Here is a 12,698-nt window from a genome sequence, read left to right as displayed (position 1 = left end):
ATAGGCTATCTATGGCTGATTCTGTTTGTGTAATGATAGTATATGATTAGTAACAACTGAATAAATGAAAATGTATTATTTCCTGTTACAAGTACTATCCTAGGCTGTTATTTCAACACACCATGACATAGGCTATTATTTTAATATATTCTTACCTGTTGAATTCAGTTCATCAGCAACCTTTTTCCTTAGAGGTGGAATGACATGATCTTGTCCCCATTACTTGGATCACATAGAGCAGGCCACAGTGGATCCACGATAACTGGTGAAAAAATGGGTCTGGCCACATTCATGACAACTCAACTCAATGTGACTTAGTGTGAATGGTTCCTGTAAAATTTTAGAAAATTATCCTCCCTTGAGTGGCGAGTCATGTAGAATCAAGATGTGATTCAACTTGACTCATTTGGTGTAAATGCAACCCAAGTGTCCACACATCCCTTTTTTTTTAGTCATGTATTATTTTCTTTGCTTCCTCTGTGTGTCTGCTTCACTGGAAATGTGTGGCCAGCTGTGCTATACCTGAGCTCCTAGGATGTAGTATGGTGGTTCAGGAGACTGTCCCTTTCCACCAGGGGCCAATGTGGCTAAGAGTGTGATTCATGTGTATACAAGTCTTTGGTGTTTTGTCTGGGCCACCTTGTGTGGGATTGTTAGTCTGGTATATATATATAGACAAAGATTTTCATCCTCTTTAAAGTAATCCTGTCTTTATTGAACTATCTAACCACCCTCCATCCTTCCTCCTGCAGGTGGTGAATGCCCTGCAGGAACTTGGGGAACTGGACAACACCTGTATCTTCTATACCAGTGACCAAGGCTACCACCTTGGTCATTTTAGGCTTGTCATGGGGAAGTCCATTCCATTTATATTTGATATAAAAGTTACCAGGAAACAAGTTCTTTCTAGTAAGAGGCCCTGGGATCAAGTTATGCATCCAGTGATTGTCTGGGGTCACCTGTGGACTTGCTTCTTTTCTATCAATAGTGTTGCTAGAATATTTATCACTGACATGGCTTCCTTTAAGCTTGTGTGGTATAGTAAGTTGGTCCAGTGAGTTTCAAAGGCCTCCTGTGGACTCACTCCTTGTTCACCCTTAGTGTCAACCCACAGAGCATAGGATTGGTGAAATTACAGTTTGGCAGGAGTATTTGTCACTTTGGTGTAGTAAATTGGTTCATGAGATTATCCTTTTCCACCAGGGCTGACAGGGCTTAAAGTGTAAAATGGTGTGTGTGTGTGTGTGTGTGTGTGTGTGTGTGTGTGTGTGTGTGTGTGTGTGTGTTTTGTCTGGGCCATCCCATGTGGAATTACTGGCCTGGTATATAGATAAGACATATGGTTAGATATGTCCTTCTTTTCAGTGTATCTTTACCCATGTTACTTACTGTTGAAGACATACATAAAGTGACAACAACAGTGATATGAAAAGGATCTTGAACAATTGATACCCAATTTCAACAAACTCCACAAAGAACCAAAAGAAATTCTAAAAGACAAACTTGTAGATAGACGACTTCCTTCTTCAGTATCTTGACTCATCACATTTAATGTTATAGAATCCATACATTAATGATAAACCTGTTTAAGATTACTTCATTACTAATTACATACATGACTTCTCTTTAGAAGCATCTCAGGAAAATGGAAGACATTTACAAAATTATACCAGCAGGCCTTAGTAACTGAAACACTTAGAATCTCAGAGAATTAGTGGCAGACCCTATTTACAATCTCAGAATTAATGGTGCCACGTCTGCCTGCTTACAGATTCAGCAATATTGCCCTCAACTCTGACCTTGCCCCAACCTTCCTAGACATAGCTGCCAGGATGAGGTCACCAGCACACATGGACTGGAGGTTGCTGTTGCTGGTCCTGTCTAGCACCTGGATTTACTCAAGTCAGTGAGCTGGAGGAACACCATCCTGGTGGAAAGGTGAGACAGGGAGGCAGGGGTGGGTTGTGGCAGGTTCAGGAGTCACGTGGTTCTGGAAAAAACATCAACTTGCAGCCTTTCATCCACAGCTGGATATTTTTTTTATATTTTGTGCCGTGTCTGGCCTGGTATACAGATATTATATATAATCTAGATATATATTATAATCTAGATATATATAATCTATGTTAGATTAAAATCTTATTTTTAATTAGTGGACTGTTCCTGTTTGTAGGAGCCTCTTGTGCTTTGACCATTTCTGTCCATTTCAAAGATTGCTGTAATTTATTTCAGGTGTTTTACTCTGGTCACACACACACACTCCACTGTGGCAGGTCTAACTACTATCAGCACCTAGAGCATATAATGCATTATATGGTTGACAACTTAGTCTTGTCTCCAATATATATAGTTAATTCTCGTCTCCAATATAAATAGTTAATTTTTTCCACATTACCACACCTACCTTAAACTATTAGAAGGAAGATTTTTTGAGGAGCACTGAGTTTTTCTACATTTAAACAAACCAAGATTTTTTGGGGACTGGAATGTAAACAAACCATCTCACTCATAAATTAAGAGCACCCCCAGCAAAATGTGGGCAGGGTAAATTGTAGAATGTAGAGGAGTATTATGAAGAGTTGAGAGAATTCAGGAATATCAAGCCACATAGGGGGAGAGAGAGAGAGAGAGAGAGAGAGAGAGAGAGAGAGAAAATATGGAGTATCAAATATGGAGTATCACAGTAAGAGGAAAAGGAAGACAAAAAAAAGTAACCTAACCTACAGAGTATTTTGAGATCACATACTGTGGAGAGGGAAGACAAAAAACAAACCAGTAACAACCTAACTTATGGATCAGAATAAAAAAAAAAGTGATTCATCAATTCATCCACAGGGGGCCCTAGTAAACAATTAACTTATCATTTGCCTGGCAATGTGTCATACTGTGTCCCACCAGTGTCTGAGGTTCTGATAATGGTACAACACTAGAAAACTGTGCATGCACGCGCACGCACATACAATACACACACACACACACACACACACACACACACACACACACACACACACACATACAGTAGTAACAATGGTTAATATGCTTGCATGATGGCAAATATTTTAATAAATACCTCAGACTGTCCAGAGCCTAACTAGGGTGGCTTTGTAAAAGAATAAATAAATAAAATCAAGTCAGATAGATATGTCTAAGGTAAGGAGTCCTTATGACTCTTACAACACTATGAAGCTTGTTACTTGAAACATTTCAAGACCACAAGTCTGACACAAGGTTAACAGAAAAGTCTATCTAGTTCAGAGATCTCAAAGGGAAGTCCAGCAGGCAAATGTGATGTCACACCAATGACAATGTACCACTGTAGACCAACACCCATCTAGGGAAGCAATGAGACCAAAGCTTTTTTATACACAGTGTACTTCATAATCTCCTTGTCATCTAAAAACTATGGTAACTTATATTTTAAAAGCACTCCTTTGGGCATAACAAATTTCATGTCCAGTTACTGTTAGCTGAAGTGAACTATCTTTTCAGAAAATAGATATATTTCATTCAGTAACCACTCTGAAAGCCGTATCACCATGTCAACAACCCTTCATCCTCCTCATCTTTACCAGTATCTACATAGGAATACACCTAATCTTTTCAGCAATCTTTCCCTACAATTCCTGCAAAACACAGTATATGGTATCTTGTTATACAAAGCAATCCAACATCTTAGCCAACATTTTATCTGACTTCTGACAAGGGAATATAGATTTACCTCCATCCATTATCCCCATTTCTCCTGTAACCTGGTCTCCATCCTTCCCAGGTAAAATTTCTGAAATCCCTAACTACATACACCTAACCCAAAATATTCCCCCTTTCCAGTGTGCATTCAGGTTTTCCATTTGGACTAAACCCTTCCCATTTTGAATTATTTCACTAACACCAACTACCCCTGTCTTGTAAGGTATCACCTATGAACTTTTCAGATCTTATACTTTGGCCAAGAGCTCCCAGACATGCCAGTGGTGCTCACTGTTCTATTTCCATACACTGATCTTTGATAGAATACTAACAACAATCATTCACTGCAATCTGATCTCCCATCCTCTTCAGCCAATCTTACTTTCTTGCACTTGTGGCACACACTCGTACTACCCTTCAATTGTGCCTGCACACTCGTACTACCCTTCAATTGTGCCTGCACACACTCATACTACCCTTCAATTGTGCCTGCACACTCATACTACCCTTCAATTGTGCCTGCACACACTCATACTACCTTCAATTGTGCCTGCGAGTTTATAACAAATCAGGAAATCATTTTTACCTCCCACCTGCTCTGCTATGCCATTCGTTCTGCTGGCTAACTGACATCTGCTCTTCCTCTTTGCTCTCCTGCACCTTGCTCTATAGTCCATGAAAATGCACCATGCCATGCCCTTTCCAGCAAGTTCTTGCTTTTCAGGCCACCTCCATTGTTCTACTGTCTACATTATCAGTATTCTATCTCCATTCATAATTACGCAGCCTGTTTTCATTTGAATAACTAGGTTGTGTTTCTAAAATATATTCCAAGCTAAATAAAACCAAGCTAAGTAAATCTGCATTTCATTAACCCAATGACACCTTGGTCCTTGTATGGTGCCGGTTCTGTTCTAATACGTGATGTGATATTTTCCAGTACTGTATAACTTTGGATAGTTAAAACTAAATTAGTAAGTGCACCCATCTGCCTGTGTTAACCTATGTAAAGGAACTTAATATTTTAAATTGTCCCACAAATGCAATCTATGCTTGCCAAGAATGCAGCTTAATGTATGAGCAAGTTCAGGGAAGGATACTGCAACCTGTCACACTCATTACTGTTGTAGACACTAACAAAGATGTTATATGCTTATTATTGCATGGTATAAAGGTAGTGGTTGAGATTCTCTTGAAATTAAAGTTGATGACTAGACCTGTTTTGAATAAACACCCCATAATTTAACCAATACCACTCCATCTATCAGAATATCCAAGCAACTGATGTAGACAAGATTATGGCTTCAATTTTTTTTTTTTTTTTTTTTTTTTTTTTGCAATAGCAAGTATTCTAATTTGTTAAAATCTTTTCAAAGATAACTGCTTGTTCCAGAGGAGTTGGTCTTATCCCCAGTGCCCAGGTGGATTGTTACACGACTGCTACTAGAATCTGTAAACAAGACAATGGAATTACATATACGTGGAATAAGCATAGCCTTGCAAATTACAAGCCGGTGTCACTCCTGGAGTATAATAATGACTCATCGCTACAGTCTGCGAGGTATCCATTCATCTGTAGTAACTGTGCCCTGACTACGCTGGAACCCAACAGTACTACTGAAATCAATGGTTTGGTACTAGCATAAATCTTGTGAATCGTCTTCCCTCGGCAGCGCCCACCTGTAAACTAAACAGCCCGGAATTCAACAGGTCCAACGGAACTTTTGTTGACCAGCTTCGAAGCCGTGTCGGATTCACCTTGACCGAGGCATGTCTTACTGACGACAAGACTCTAACAGGCTGACCACCTTACAGGATTTCAATGAGGAATGCTGATTGGCAGATAAGATGAAACGTTTTATTTAGCATTCACATCAGGCAGCACCAGGAAATGTGTCTAGCTCCCAATGATCTTTTGTTCTAAGCAACTACTTGGTACTTAACTCTGCCGTCTCTTGACTGTCATGCGCATCTTCACTAACAAGTGTTCACCACCTCACTAATATACCCATTATTGTCACACATGCGTCAGCACTTCCTTTCCTCCTATTGCTTTCTGTCAATACCTACATTTACATAATACGTAACTCTAGCGGTCAATCTTCATTCAAATTCTTAACATTATTACTATTTACCATGAGAAATGGTTGTCCACTGAACTAAATTATAATCCAGGTAACAAGTGATCCAGTAACAAATGTGACGCAGTGTTGTATGTACAGGCAGAGTGAAGCCAGACAGTGCAGGAAGACTTCGTAGTGTTGGGGAGCTGGCGGATTCAGGCTTATTCCTTACATAGGAAGAATTTGAAATAATAAACATGTGCTTTCCTGAATGAGTTAAATAGGACAGGACGGCGAGGGGAGGTTACACCAACTTTATTCTCTCTTCTTTGGTCTTCCCTTTAACTTAGTAAAGGTTTGGTGTAAGGTTATTAGATTACAACTTTAAAAAGAACCCTTGACTGCAAAACGAGTGATCGAGTAACTTTGGTGCCCGTAGTTACATTTTTGCTCAATCAAATATCCTATGCTTACTCTAGTGAAGTAATAACTGGGAAACTGTCCTTACCGTTCAGAAGTTCAATCCTTCAATTTCAAACTTAACAAACAGCCTCAACACCATTTAAGCATTTACTGGTTTCTTAATGCGGTTTGCCAGTATCTGTTCTAGAAATATGCCTAGTAATAACCTGAGCTAATCTATAACTTAAGACCGTATTCCTAAACACTTCATCGTCTACCTCATACATTAAACAAACTGATATGGATGTTATTTACGTTTTCATGATTGTTTTCATGACTAGTAATAGTTTAACGAGGGGCGTGCATCATCAGTAGGAAAACAATTGATAATAACACAGCCAATCATCTCTCTAGCCCTTGAGAACAGTACCGATAAGGGAAAAAAGCGTTAAACAATACGAGTGATGCGCAGAATGAGATAAACTTGAGAAACTATGCAAACTGCGTCAGCTGTGTAGACTGTCTGGCAGTCGCCCTGTCATGATTCGATAATGCTCCGATGAATTTTGCTATTTGCTTCTAAGTATTATATCAGCTTTGTGTGTGGCTTTGAGAGAGAGAGAGAGAGAGAGAGAGAGAGAGAGAGAGAGAGAGAGAGAGAGAGAGAGAGAGAGAGAGAGAGAGAGAGAGAGAGAGAGAGACTGACCTTGTATGGGAATAGAGTGGGAGGGAGGATGGGGAAAGGGAGAGAAACAGGTATTCACAAACTGACCACGTTCCTGTCATTAATCAAGTTATGGAAAAAAAAAATGTCAGAGAAAATATTCCTCTATACGTGACTTCCGTAGTTCTAGAAAAAGCCCTTCGACTCGGTGAAAACCTCAGCAGTTATGAAACCACTGAGGAATTGAGGCAGAGCAAACACACGTGGAGGCATTGAAAGAGAACTAGCAGAAAAGCACTATCGCTATAAAACTACATAAGGTCAGTGTGGGGAAGAAAAAGGTAGAGGCGTAAGACAAGGTGACCCTATTTCTCCTAAACTGTTCACTGCGGTATGAAAAAAAAAGAACTTTAATTACCTGGAATTAAAAGAGGAAGAATTACGCTAATCTGAGAATACGTAATTTCAGATCTGCAGATTATATTTTTCTAAGTAAATCTACAAATGAAGCAGAGCGCTGGTTCTGAAATTACACAATGAAAGAGAAAGTGGATGTGAGGACGAATAAAAAGATTACAAAGATGATATCCAGTAATAATCAGACCATGACCTAAAATATCACCGCCATAGGAAAGCAATAAATAAGACAAATAAATAATATATAATAGCAAGGAAAGAAGAGGAACCGGAGAAAAAAAATTATATAGAGGAAGAGAAACTCCGCAATGAAACTTCAGTGCCTCATGTCAATGTACCAGGTTCAGTACAGTACCACCACAGCCCCGTATTCTGAAACGCTTTGCTTTCTCGCCGCTGCCAATTTCCAAGGCCACAGAAATAATTAGTCGGGTTCTCAAGAGTGTTTCTCCTGTTTATAACGTAGGAACATTATTAATCTGTCACTAGAACCGCAAAAAAAAAAAAATAAATAAATAAATAAATAAATAAAAATCTGTGTAACCTCAACAAGAGCATTTTGAAAGTAGTGGAGGTGCAGGCAGAAGTGTTTCAGAATATGGTTCTGTATGTTCGGACGGACATAAAAGAGAGACTGGGGAGAGGAACAGAAGGGACAGGGAGAGGGAGGAGGGAACGATGATTGGCCGTGAACATAAATGATAGGAGGAAGGAGTCTCTCTCTCTCTCTCTCTCTCTCTCTCTCTCTCGTACGTGTTGGGGGGAAGAATTTCAACACTCACCTTATGACCTGAAGTGAGTGATCTATCTTTATCTTTCCTGCAAATCTATTTAACTTCGACCCAACACGCGCGATGCTGGCTCACCGTGCAGTCGTCAGTGGGGTGGTGGTTAGTGGTCCACGCTTTCTTCACTCAACATCTAGTAAGGGAGACAAGCTTGTTCCTGAGATTGAAAAAAAAATAAATAAATAAATAAATAAATAAATACAGACAGAGAGGGTGAATAGAAATGAAAGTAAAAAAAAGAATGTCATAATACATCATCATTATTAACCTGTAACAAGTATGTCATTACAGTGCACGACACTCCCTAAACCGCGACTCGAGCAACAAGACAGGTGCCCTACATTCCCAGACATCGTATTACTGCCGTGTACCTCGGAAGAGAGCATGAAAGTGAATGTGAGAAGAGTGGGTGTGTGCGTGTGTGGGTGTGGCGGACTGCTTTACCCGCCACCCTCCAGCACGAGAAGGCACGGTACCGATATAGCACAGGAAAGCTTGTTTTGCCAATATTATTTATTTGTTTATTTTATTTACTTATTTATTTATTTATTATTATTATTATCATTATTATTATTATTTTTATTATTATTTTTATTATTATTACTTTTTTTTCTTTTTCACGAATGGAAAGAGATCCGCGGTGTGCGGCAGGGCGGTATACTTGAGGTAGTGTACAGGTTTCCATCGCCGTCATGTGAGTAACTCGCCGACCTTTAGCTGCAGTATAGTAAAATTACTTTAATTTATTTGAGGCTGAGGGTGCAAACTGTGACCATTGCTACGCAACAACACTCGATGTGTTCACCTTGAATCGTCACCATTCATTCTGCGAATCTCTCCGCAGAGTGAGAAAGCGCGGCCAGATATAGAAACATCCATTCGTGTCTGAAGATCAGGGGCTGGCATTAAAATTGTCAAAGTTACAGCGGCATAAAGAGCGCAGGCTAACCACCTGGCCTGGAACCACACACACACACCAAACAGAAAGCCAGGTGAAAGTTAGCGCCACCTGTGACGATATTTGCGTCACCTTGACATATACGCCTCCGCATCTCTACCCCCCCACGTTCCTCCCACTGGTGGGTCGGCAGCGTGCAAGGCTAATCTTGGCCGTCACTGAAATTTTGCAAGGGCTCATCATATGGGTAATTTGGGCCATGTTTTTTACTCGGCAATTTCACAAGGAGCCTTGGTACACGAGGCTGCGGCCAGGATGTGATAAAATCTGGTACTTGACGGCGAGGCATCCCATCCCCCGGCCACCTCACGGTCCTCTGCTGAAGACCTGAGTAGGGCAGTTTTTTTTTTTTTTCTTCTTCTTCTCCTTAATGCATACAGACCCATCCATCTTCCACGACACGAAAAAATAAGCATCCTCGCGCCGACACTTATCACAGCCAGGTCTAAGTGATGCAGAACATACGCAGGGCGACTGCGTATGTTCTGAAGAAGCAGTGCAATGAATGTGCTGTTATGGGCTTTAATAAACATGATAAACAACATTCTTTTCTTTTTTTTTTTTTCTTTTTAGCCCGGCAGTCTGTGCCTGTAGTGGTATCCGCTTTTCTGCGGATAGTAATGTTTTTGTTGAGAAACCTTAAAATGGTACAATGTAAAAATGTTGAAATATGAATACACATTTGTCAAGGACTATTCATCATGACGACATTGGAATTTACTTGCATCAAAGCTTTTGTGAGAATAAGAGCGAATCTTGCAGACGCGTCCCTCGCCGTGGCAGAGAGGCAAGAGACGTAGCAGCGCGGAAGTCAGAGCAGCGTCAAAGTGGCCAGCTGAACACCTGCTGTTACGGGAAGGTAAGTGCTACCCATGGGTGCTGAGGCGGCGCTGCAAGTTTTTCGTCCAGTCTCGCCATGTTCTCACTGACCGCTTCTTTCCGTGTTTCAGTAGCAAGTGATCGTCGCTGCCTGCTCCCTAAAGATGATCTCTATTCCTTTTCACACTGCATTACAAATCTATCATGAACGCAACCTTAAATAAAAAAATGTATTCAAAGGAATGGATATGTGTAGATCACAATGCGCCTCGGATTCTTCACCTGGGATGCGTACCAGAAGTATCATCAGGAGGGACCATCTCTTAGGTTCCGACATTAAAAGGTGTCCTCGAATCACTTGTCCTCCTCTGAGCCTCATCCTTTTTTTTTTTTTACAGAGATACGGCTGCCTAAGACTATAGGCAGCAGTCTTCATTTTGTTCTCTCTTAGCTTCCCGTTCTTCTTCATTCAAAACTGGAAGTTGTGTCTGTATACGAAACTATATAATTTGATACCATTACCAAGGCCTCGATAACAGAATTATCACCATGTCGTTATCTAAATTCATTACTGTTGCATTTATATTTCGCATCTTATTCCAGTAATCACTATTTACATTTCTTTGTTAATTTCGAAAGTGGAGCCCACCTTGAACCATTTTCCTTTTATTCTTCAGTCACAGGAGAGAAAGTGTCATTAATCATGAGCTTTATTAGGCATCTCTCTTTTTTTTTCTTCTAACGAAAAAATTATCAAATCTATACTCTTGCAATCTGCAGTGTCCTACAGCAGTTGGTACAGTGCCTTATCCATATTCTGAACCAACGCATAACTTCCACCGATCTCTCTTTTCTTTCGAAACTGAACTCTTCGCTCAGACCTCCTCTGAAAATCAACACTCGAGGTTTATTCTTCTCTCACCTCCGCCTGTGACTAAATATGGGCTACATAATAATTAGATCTTTAGCAATGGTGTTTACTCGTACTGTTTTCTCTCTCCTTGACCCTCGGGAGGCTTTGGGTCCTGAAGGATTCCCGCCTATTGTTCTCAGAAACAAAGCTCGTGTTCCTATACTACCTTGTCAAACTTCACCCCCTCCTCTCTCTCTCTCTCTCTCTCTACCCCCTCCTCTCTCTCTCTCTCTCTCTCTCTCTCTCTCTCTCTCTCTCTCTCTCTCTCTCTCTCTCTCTCTCTCCTAACTGGTACTTTCTTCACATTTATCCTATCCGGAACCAGGTAATCGCTGTAATCTCTTAATTCTGTAGCTCTGACTTCCTGCTTTTTAATTCTAAAGTCTATATCATCAGTTGGAAGGCTGTCAAGCACCTACCAACTTTTTTCTTTTCTTTTAATTATACATTTTTATTTATATATTTATTTATTTATTTTAGTTCTGATCAACGGTTCAGATTCCTAGTAAATTAAATTACGATCTATTAGCGATCTCCTGCCTTTCCTAATTGCATTCTGGTTATCCTCCCTACGAAATTCAGTGCAATCTTTATCGCTGCCTTAGACACATAAAAAACATTTGACAGTCTGCCATAAATTCTAGTTTTCAAATTATCCTTTTACAGTTTATATCCATCTCTTCACTGATTTATAGTTTGCTTTCAAGCCATTGCTGCTGTGGTGTATCACTTTCCTTTTCCTTAGTCTTACGAGCCTCCGTTCTGGCACCCCTCTTTCCTTCTTTTGTAATACTTGTAGAATGAAAAAAAAAATAATAATAATGATCAAGAATTCTTATGCTGATGAGAGGATTACCGGGCAATCTTCGCAATAGATATGAAGAGAGATGCTATGCACAACACACATCTGTACGGCTTTCCATAATGTCTGAATGGTATAAGGCAAACTTTCTTTTTTCATTACCTCGAAAACTCATTTCCTTCAACTGTCTACTACCTGTTTACATTTCAAACAAGTATTACCTATACTTTAATAATGTCACCAATCATATAGCCAATTCCTCTTTAGATGTTCGTTAATAAAAGTGTGAACCGGAAAATTTAACATCGCTGCACTTTTCAAATCAGTATGTATACTCTCTGTTGTTTTCATCCATTTACCTTCCCTGCCACACACGTTAGTCCTAGACCGTCCTTATGCGGAGCGCGGCTATCATAGGATAAGGCCTTCACTTCAACTCTTCCAAATAATGTAGTCAAAAGTAATTCGTCTCATCAACCATCCTTCCTTATTTGCCAGTACTCAACACTTCACAAACTATAACAATGTTGTGTCTCAGTATTATCTCCAACCTCTGTTTTTATGCCTCCTGGTTGCTCTTCCTTAACTGCGTGCCTCCACGCCTCCTGCGACCTTGCTGCACAAAACTTTCCACTTACTCAGCCCAAGTTTTCCGCCTTGCTGACAGTGTTCCAGGGACTACAAAAGTGACTGATTTACAGACCTTTCTTTGGCTCCACCATAATCATACAATGATCACATACAATGAGGCTGCTTTCATAATATCTCAAAGGAATGATAAACGTATTGCAAGTGAAAAAAAAATCATCACAAAAACGGATTACACACCTTTTTAGGAAGGTGTACCCGGATTTGGCCTTACCTCTACACCCACAATCATTTATTTAGCCGTGGAGCCCCGCGGAGAGGGTGCAGAGGCTGAAAAGGTTATCGTGCTCCTCCCTCCTTCCTTTCCTTCCTAGTCCCCGCCTTCGGCACTCCTCATCATTCTTACTTAACCTCCTCCTATTCCTCCCTCATCACCAGTCTGCTCCTCTCCTCTCCCTCGTCCTCCATCTCTCTTCTCCACTAATGGCCTACTTTTACGTTGTTGCCTCACAATGCGTGGCGGGGAGACTATTGGAGGCGGAGGCGCACGCGGCGTGCTGGGTGAGACACGAGGGGCGAGTCTTGACTTCATCATTT

General features: G+C 40.5%; 2 long non-coding RNA genes across 2 annotated transcripts in view; one reads left to right on the top strand and one right to left on the bottom strand.

The window, feature by feature from the left end:
- Nucleotides 1-1,503: 1,503 nt before the first annotated feature.
- LOC135102947 (uncharacterized) overlaps nt 1,504-12,698 on the bottom strand; it is a 51,900-nt gene continuing 40,705 nt past the window's right edge. Inside the window, exons 3-4 of the long non-coding RNA XR_010269872.1 lie at nt 8,016-8,178; nt 1,504-1,990 (exon numbers count right to left, since the gene is read on the bottom strand). This is a non-coding gene — a long non-coding RNA (uncharacterized LOC135102947). The remainder of the gene's footprint in view (nt 1,991-8,015; nt 8,179-12,698) is intronic.
- Nucleotides 8,198-12,698, top strand: part of LOC135102948 (uncharacterized) — a 7,074-nt gene continuing 2,573 nt past the window's right edge. Inside the window, exon 1 of the long non-coding RNA XR_010269873.1 lies at nt 8,198-9,838. This is a non-coding gene — a long non-coding RNA (uncharacterized LOC135102948). The remainder of the gene's footprint in view (nt 9,839-12,698) is intronic.

Source organism: Scylla paramamosain, chromosome 8 (genome assembly GCF_035594125.1).
Source record: "Scylla paramamosain isolate STU-SP2022 chromosome 8, ASM3559412v1, whole genome shotgun sequence".
NCBI lineage: Eukaryota > Metazoa > Arthropoda > Malacostraca > Decapoda > Portunidae > Scylla > Scylla paramamosain.
This window is presented reverse-complemented; position numbering and strand designations above follow the sequence as displayed.